General features: G+C 50.2%; 1 protein-coding gene across 3 annotated transcripts in view; it reads right to left on the bottom strand.

Moving 5' to 3' along the window:
* Window positions 1–3638: 3638 nt before the first annotated feature.
* The window catches only part of TAF15 (TATA-box binding protein associated factor 15), a 74929-nt gene continuing 70304 nt past the window's right edge, over window positions 3639–8263 (bottom strand). Inside the window, exons 28-30 of one of the 3 annotated variants that reach the window (XM_055090726.1) lie at window positions 5857–6012; window positions 4889–4933; window positions 3639–4001 (exon numbers count right to left, since the gene is read on the bottom strand). The gene's annotated coding sequence lies outside the window, so the exon portion shown is untranslated. Of the gene's footprint in view, window positions 4002–4888; window positions 4934–5856; window positions 6013–8263 lie in introns of those variants that run through there. The other 2 variants (XM_055090730.1, XM_055090727.1) reach the window with 2 other exon arrangements.

The raw sequence follows: 8263 nt of genomic DNA, 5'->3' as shown, positions 1-8263 counted from the left end.
TCTACTTCCCGTCTCTATGAACTTGACTCCTCTAGGTGCCTCATAAAAGTGGAATCACACAGTATTTGACGTTTTGTGACTGGCTTATTTCACTTAGCGTAATGTTTTCCAAATTTATCCATGTTGTCAGGATTTCATTTCTTTCTAGGCCTGAATAATATTTCATTGTATGTATCTACCCTGTTTTGTTCATTCATTAATCTGTCCACAGGTATCTGAGTACCCCCTTTTCTTTACATGAGCCAGAGTTAGCAGGTCTTGGGTTCTGTTACTTGTGCCAAAATCACTTTAACTTGTGCAGTGACCTGTCAATCACCACGCTGGCCAGGCAGGGGCTCGGGGCAGATAAGGGACCAAGGCTCTGACCTTCCCCTTGTTCCCCCACAGGTGTCAGTGCTACCCGCTCTAATCCCTCCCAGGCTGTGAGCTCCTGCTCCTGTATCCAGGGATTTCTCTCAACCCGCCCTGCGATCAAAGCTGAGAGCTTACAGCTGACTGTGACCAAACATCCTCCAGGAGCTCACATCCCAGGGATGACAGAATCACCAATAAATACAACATAGCCAGCCTGGACCTTTGCTCGCAGGGGCCAGAGTGAACATAGAGGGGTGGCAGGGCTTGGACTGACACAGGAGCCAGACTGAGTTCAGTGTGTTCACCCAAGCAGGTTTCAAAGTCCTTAGCCAGCGCGAGGGCTAAAATCAGGGAACCCGGGTTCAAAGGCCTAAGGGACAAACTGAGGCTGAAAACAAGAAGCAAAGGCCAGGATCAGGATTCTGGCAAGCTGGAACGGAAATGTCATTATTTGTCTTTTTTCTTTTTTTTGGTCTGTCAGAGGAGTTCAGGGTTGAGATGTCAGTCCAAAAACCTAATTGAAAATCTATATACAAAGTCAAATTCTTATTCTAGCACATAATATAAAGCTTGCCAGAAACTCCTAATAGTTCAGGACCAAAAGTACTTATCTCAGGTGCATTCAATTGTTTTTTGTTGGGTTTTTTTGTTTGTTTTTATTTTTTGGCCGCTCTGCTCTGCATGTGGGATCTTAGTTCCCCCACCAGGGATCGAACCTGTGCCCCCTGCAGTGCAAGCACAGAGTCTTAACCCCTGGACCACCAGGGAAGTCCCTCAACTGTTTTTAAAGAGGGCTATTCCTAGGCTTCTCAAGGTAGATAAATGCCTGGCTTTAACCATTCACATGCATGAACACAGACACACACACAGGAAGGACCTCCTCATTCTGACACATAGGGGTCTCCTAGCCCTGATCCTCCTGCACTGAAGACCTCACCCACATTAACCTATGCCCAGACAGCTTACATGACCGTCAGCCTTGTGGATGAAGGTGACCGACTGGAAGGGGGTGGACAATAAGGCCTGGAATAGTGGAGTTTCCACTCCTTTGTCAGAGAAAGGGGTAGTAAGGGGTGAAGGCCACACACAGCAACATGAGGAACCAGTGGGTGGGCCAGGAAGGGAAGAAAGTGAGGAAGCAGCTCTGGGCAGTACAAAGAGCATTTTACCTGGCACCGAGAGGTCTGGCCGCACGCCTCCTCTGTGCATCCATCTAGTGCAAGTGAGGATTTGCACGGGAGAACCAGATGTCCCGCGGCTAGCTCTGGCTGACCTGTAAGAAATGCTATTTGGCCTTCGGAGCAGCCTCCTGAGACGGGCCAGACAAGCAAGCATTTCCCCTGTAGAAAGTACACGTGTGCCTGCACCTGTATGTGAGTAACCACTGAAAGTCACCGGCAGCCTCAATGAGGATATGGGGGACACGGTTGATGCAACGGTTTAAAAGCATTGGCTCCACACGCAGCAGGCAAATCCAGGTTCAGATCCCAAGTCTGCCTCTTACCGTGACAGTAAAATGCTGTTAGTCTTTTAGCAGATAGAACAAGAATCCCTCTCAAGGAGGAAACAACCAGTGTTTAGAAAATGTGTCTGTAATCCCAGTGAAGGCAGGAAACTCTCCCAGGACATAGACTGGGACCAAGATTTCAGGGGAAGGGATGAAATTGCTCTGCGTGAACCAAGAAAAGTGACCGTTTTGCCTTTGAAAGCCAGGGGTGTGAGACAGGGCCAGCACCTGTAGACCAGAGATTGGAAAATGTGAAGTAAGTCACTTGGGGATTCACAGAAGTCTTGTGAAAGCTTTGGATTCCCCTGGACTGTAAGAACTGGAGAGGTGGAAAGACTCCCAAGCAGCTCTCAAGATCCAGGGACATGACTGGATGGCTACTTCAGGTGGGGTGGTGAGGAAAGGCCTTACTTTGGGGGTGACATGCTCCTTGAGAGCTAAATGACCAGAGCAAATCAGCCATGTGAGGACTGATGGCAAGAAAACTTTCCAGGACTTCCCTAGTGGCACAGTGGTTAAGAATCCACCTGTCAATGCAGGGGACACGGGTTCGAGCCTTGGGCTGGGAAGATCCCACATGCAGCGGAGCAACTAGCGCCGTGTGCCACAACTACTGAGCCTGTGCTCTAGAGCCCGTGAGCCACAGCTACTGAGCCCACGTGCTGCAACTACTGAAGCCCGCGAGCATACAGCCCGTGCTAAGAGAAGCCACCGCAATGAGAAGCCCGCGCACCGCAACGAAGAGTAGCCCCCGCTCGCCACAACTAGAGAAAGCCCGCGTGCAGCAACAAAGACCCAATGCAGCCTAAAATAAATAAATTTTTTTTTTTTAAAAAGAAAACTCTCCAGGCAGAAGGCATAACCAGTGCAAAAGCCCTAGGCAGGAGCCAGCTTGGCCCAGGGGAAAGTGTGGCTGGAGCACAGAGGTGAGAAGGAGACCAGCATGAGCAGTGAGACAGGCAAAGGCAGGGCAGTAGTACTTTGTAAGCCAGGGTAAGGAGCATGCAATTTATTCCAAGGGAGCTGGAAAGCCATCCGGGACTTTTTATTTTTTATTTTTTGGGGGTACGCGGGCCTCTCACTGTTGTGGCCTCTCCCGTTGCGGAGCGCAGGCTCGGGACGCGCAGGTTCAGCGGCCATGACTCACGGGCCCAGCCAGCGACCCGGGTTCAATCCCTGGTCAGGGAACTAAGATCCCGCAAGACACGCAGAGTGGCCGAAAAAAAGGAGAGTCTTGGTTTGGGCTGGAGGGAGGCAGGTGCAGCCTGGGCATTCCGGCTTCACTGCCAGGAAGCAGGTGTAAACAAAGATAAACGAAGAGCACTGCTCACCACCCAGTTCTACAAGGATTAGGTCATAACCCACAGCAGTCGCCGGCTGACAGCACACTCTGAGAGGAAATTAAGACAACAACAGGATGAGGCACTCTGTGCTTCGGACAAGCAGGCCCCTTGGTTAGCTAGATATTTATCTCAGGAAGAATTTGAATGAACCCAGATTCTCACATCTTCCCATACACAGAAAAGCACTAGAATCATTAACTTGAGATACCTGTTCTTTGTGACTAGCAGTAATCTTTTACCAAGATGTCTCCTTGACCGCATGTATTCTCTAGCCAGAAATCATACATGTACCGGTTTCTCCTCCACCTCTTCAGAGCAGTTTTCTCAGAGTGGCTGAGAGGTTGTCTCTCAGGCTATAGCCCTCAGTAAGTCCCGGAATGAAACTTGAACTCACAACTCTTTTTTTTAATTTATTTTATGTATTTTTGGCTGCATTGGGTCTTTTTTTTTAAGTTATTTTATTTTATTATTTATATATTTAATTTTTTTTTAAGATTTACTTATTTATTTATTTTTATTTTTGGTTGCATTGGGTCTTTGTTGCTGTGCGCGGGCTTTCTCTAGTTGCGGCGAGAGGGGGCTGCTCTTCATTGCCGTCCTTGGGGCTTCTCATTGTGGTGGCTTCTCTTGTTGCAGAGCACGGGCTGTAGGCATGCAGGCTTCAGTAGTTGTGGCACACGGGCTCAGTACTTGTGGCTCGGGGGCTTTAGAGCACAGGCTCAGTAGTTGTGGCGCACGGGCTTAGTTGCTCCGTGGCATGTGGGATCTTCCCGGACCAGGGCTCGAACCTGTGTCCCCTGCATTGGCAGGCGGATTCTTAACCACTGCGCCACCAGGGAAACCCAGACTCGCAACACTTAACACTGTGTGTTTTTCTTGAAGTCGACACAGGGAGACCCAAAGAAGAAGGGCTGTGGAGAACATCCAGGCAGATGGGCCACAGCAGCCCTGGGGCAGGTCTCCGTGTCCTCAAGTGTGACCCCAAACTATCGGAACACCACCAGACCCCCACTAACTCCAGGGAGGATGACTCAGCAGTAACTGGTGGGGACAGATCATCATATGGGCCCCCCAATGCCTGGAACACCCCAGAAAGGCTGAGGTTAAAGTGTCCCACCAGGCCAGCAAAAAGGCAGGCTAAAAATACACATCAGACTAGGTTATAGTGGTAAAGTTTTCTTTCCTATAAACCCGAGTCCGTGGACTTAGAGTCCAGCTACAACTCTAGGTACTTCTGCATTATTTGAATCTGTTTTCATGATCTGAATCTCTTCTATTTTGTGTTTTACTTGCATAATTTTCATTAACTTTTGTTACCCTGTGTCTCTGGCATGGAGACCCACAAGGAAGGAGTCCGCTGAGGGTGTTCCCACTGTGGCCTCCCTGCCACTTTGGTGTGACCACAGACTCCCTTGACCGTTCATCCTGAGGCTGAACCACAGTGGGACCTCTGGCTGCCTCCCCCCTGGGCTCAAAGAGCAGCCTGTGGCTCCTGGCCGCAGGACTGGCAGGGTGCCTTCCCACCTGCCTTCCTACAGAACAGAGTCCCTGTCAGCACCACCGCCCCACCTTCTCCCCGGCCCCGGGGGAGAGGGGGGAGGGGGAGGGCCCGTTCCTCTCCAGCCAAGCTCCAGAAATCCCCCTCTGCCTAAGCAGCCCTGGCCTTGCTTAGTCTTGTGCTTACCTCTCACAACGGCAGGGGACCGTCCTCCCAATCCTGCCTGGGAGCCTGAAATGGAAATTCTGCGTCATGAAAGTGCCTCCTCTTCTCCTTTGCTAGCTGGAGTTCTCCCCGTCACTTCCTAAGGAGCATCTGTTTCCAAACCCATTTCCGACCCTGCAACCCTGTCACAGCCCAGCTTCAAGAAGCAAGAGGCGTCGCAGTAGGAAATGAAAAGGAAAATAACGCTCAGTGGCCATCTTTTTATCTCAGGCACTTCACACATGTCACTTAATCCTAATATCTACCCTGCAGGGTGGGGATTAGCTGTAGGACATGTGAGAAAACTGTGGAGAATTCAGAGAGTTAAGCAACTTGCTCCAACTCACACAGCTAGTCAGTGACCAAGCCAAAATTCACATCTCTGTCTGTCTGACTCCAAGGTTCCCAGATAGGACCAGTCAGAGCCTGACCCGCCGCCCCCGTGGTCTCTACGGGCCATCGTCATAGAATCTACCCTCCCAGCTCAGCGTCCAGGGGTACTAGCTGAGGGAGTTCTTATGCCCAATCTGTTTTTCCATTTCCGAGGCTCCAACAGAGGAATCTTTTCGGTCCGGCTCATCCTTTTAATCCAGGCCATACAACAGCGGGCAGTCCCTCTACCACAAGCACCTGCAACTCTGCCCCAGAGCCCACCCCCAGCAAGATGGGAATGCTGGGGAATTCACCCTGAAGTAGCCCTCGATCAATGACAGACACGCAGTGGTGAGCACATCACTCAGCTTCTTGCCCCTGGGGGAATACTGAGAGTGCTCCACACGGTGGCCCAGAGGTCCCCAGAGGAACTGAGTCCGAGGTGCCCCATTACAATGGTAATCTGCTCAGTAAAGAACCCTGCAGGGGCGTCCTTCTTTTTTATGCTTCATTACTGTTTCCCTACTGGAAATTCTCGGGATCACCTCCCAGTGAAGTACTTGCACTCAAATCCTTACCTCGTGGTCTGCTTCCAGGGGAGCCCAACCTCAAAGGTGTGAGAGAAAGAAAAGTCAAGGATGACTCCTAGGTTGTTGGCCTGACCAGTAGAGCTTCATCATCTTAGCTTAAGTAGCTACATATCCTGAGGATTTGCCATGTGCATCCGGCTGGGCCTGTGACATAGAGTTTGCCCATTAACTAACCCAGCCGCAGTGTGCGGTGTACAGGATCGTCCCCATATTACCAGTAAGGAAACAGGCTCAGGAAAGTTCAAGCCTTTGCCCAGAGTCAGACAGCTAGTAAGTGGTGGAACTGGTTTTCAAGGATCTGAAGGGGAGGGAGGGAGTAAGTCCACCCTGCTTTGGCTTGGCTGCTCAAAATGTGGGATCAAGACGACCCCTATTTCCACTAGCCATCCCCTCACTCCCAACAGGAAAGTTCTCCTTTCCTCCAGTAGAGATTTTTAATGGTGCTACCATTCACCTTTTCACTGATGGAGAAAGTGGAGGCAAGAGAGAAAGAAAAGAGAGAGAGAGAGAGAGAGACCAAAAGTACGGAGGGTGGGAGAGAACAAACAAGATAATAACAGCTATTTTGCAGTGAGTACTTACAACACGTGTGCTGAGCCCTGTTCAATTTTTTACATCATCTCATCTTGCCAAAAGCCTTGAGGAAAGAATTGTCTAAAATTATCCCCCATTTAACAGAAGCCGGGGGAAGGACAAGCGCAACAGAACAGTGAAGAGACAATCCAGCCCACCTGACATCCCAGTGGCCTGGGTCCAGCCCCACCTCCCTGTGACTCAGCTGCTGTTTTCCATTTCTTTTCTTTCTTTCTTTCTTTCTTTCTTTCTATTTTTTAACAAAACAGTTTCACATCCTACTTTCCGAGCATTTCCTGCCTGGTCCCAGGGGTGGCGGGAGGGGGGAGTTTAGGGAATTAAGCCTCTGAAAGAGGACTGAAGCTACATGTCAAAGGACAGCCACATGACATAAAAACCCTCATGCTTTCAGCAGCACCAGCAGGGCTTTGGAGAGAGAAATGCCGGTGGTCTGAGCATCTGCAGCGCTGAGGAAGGAGAGCAGCCTATGTGTCTGCAACATGGGAGGGTGGTTTTGTGGCTGAAGTGTTGTGTGCAACTGTGACAGCAGGGGTGATTCTTAACCATGCATCATGTGGCAGTGTCAAAAATGTACACATCACCACTTAGATATACCCCCAGAAGGGTTGTTCTCTTTATTTTCAGTAACTGATCTCACACTGGAAGATCCATTCCCACCAATGATGGAAGAAGATGGGAAACCCTCTCCAAGATGGCCTCAGGATTCAGGGGGCACTTAAGCAGCCTCGAGGCCCTGGCTGGGGGTGAGGGACTTGGCTCTCACCCTGCTGGTTCTCGTTAATGCCGCAGTGACGTGTGGCTCCTCTCACCCTGCTCTGAACCCTTCCGGCTGCCACACCGCTGCAGCCGGGGGACTCATGGTCTGCTCACTGGGTGTGGCCAGGGCCCCTGGTCCCTCACTTGCTGCCTCTGCCCCACCATGTTCTCATTGACCTGAGTCTCAGAACATCCTCCCTCCTTTTTAAGCCACCCACTTGGCAGCCTCTGCTCTGGGGTCATCTGGAGCCTCACCAAAATATCCCCAAACTCGTTCCATCCTGCATCTCAGAGACTGCAAGCAGTCAGGAGTCTCAGCCCATCCACATCCCCCAGGAGAACTAGAGGCTGGTGCTGGATCCTGGCACCTCTCCCTCCAATTCCCGGCTTCTACTGAATTCTCTCTTTCTTCACATGCTGCTTCACCCACCATGGGTCAGGGCTCCCATTCCCCCAAAACAACCCTGGTGTGAGCTATTGGGTGTCAACAGACATTTACTGGAAATTTGGGCATAAGATAGGTTCTGAATATAGCACAGAATGATTTGGGTGAGAACTTGAAATTGGATATTAACCATAAAAATCCCTGCCTTAGAAATCTACTGGCCATTCCCTGCCAGAAGGAATTAACCTCTCCCTGGCCTGACTTTCTTCCCAACACCTGGGACCCCTGCCCATCTCCCCTCTTCTCCCTCACAACCCCCCACCAACTCTCACACTGACCATTAAAGACTCCCAATCCTATTTCTTTCTTTTGCAGAACAATTAGCCCTCTCTAGGCAATATAGGTAGGGGTGGGATAAGGTAGGGGGTCTCCCCCTTTATTATCGAATATGTCCATCATGCATTTTTTTCCCTAAGCCCAAGAGTAATTCCCCCTCTAAGATTTTTGCCCTCATTTTAGATCAGTCAGCTCAACTTTAACCAGCTCTACTAAAACAACATTTTTGTACTGCCTCATACATTTCTTTGAATCCTCACAGTGAAAAGTAGGCAGTGTTATTATCCCCATTTCACAGACAAGGAAACCGAGGCTCAGCAAAGT

This window comes from Physeter macrocephalus, chromosome 14 (assembly GCF_002837175.3).
Source record: "Physeter macrocephalus isolate SW-GA chromosome 14, ASM283717v5, whole genome shotgun sequence".
Classification (NCBI taxonomy): domain Eukaryota; kingdom Metazoa; phylum Chordata; class Mammalia; order Artiodactyla; family Physeteridae; genus Physeter; species Physeter macrocephalus.
This window is presented reverse-complemented; position numbering and strand designations above follow the sequence as displayed.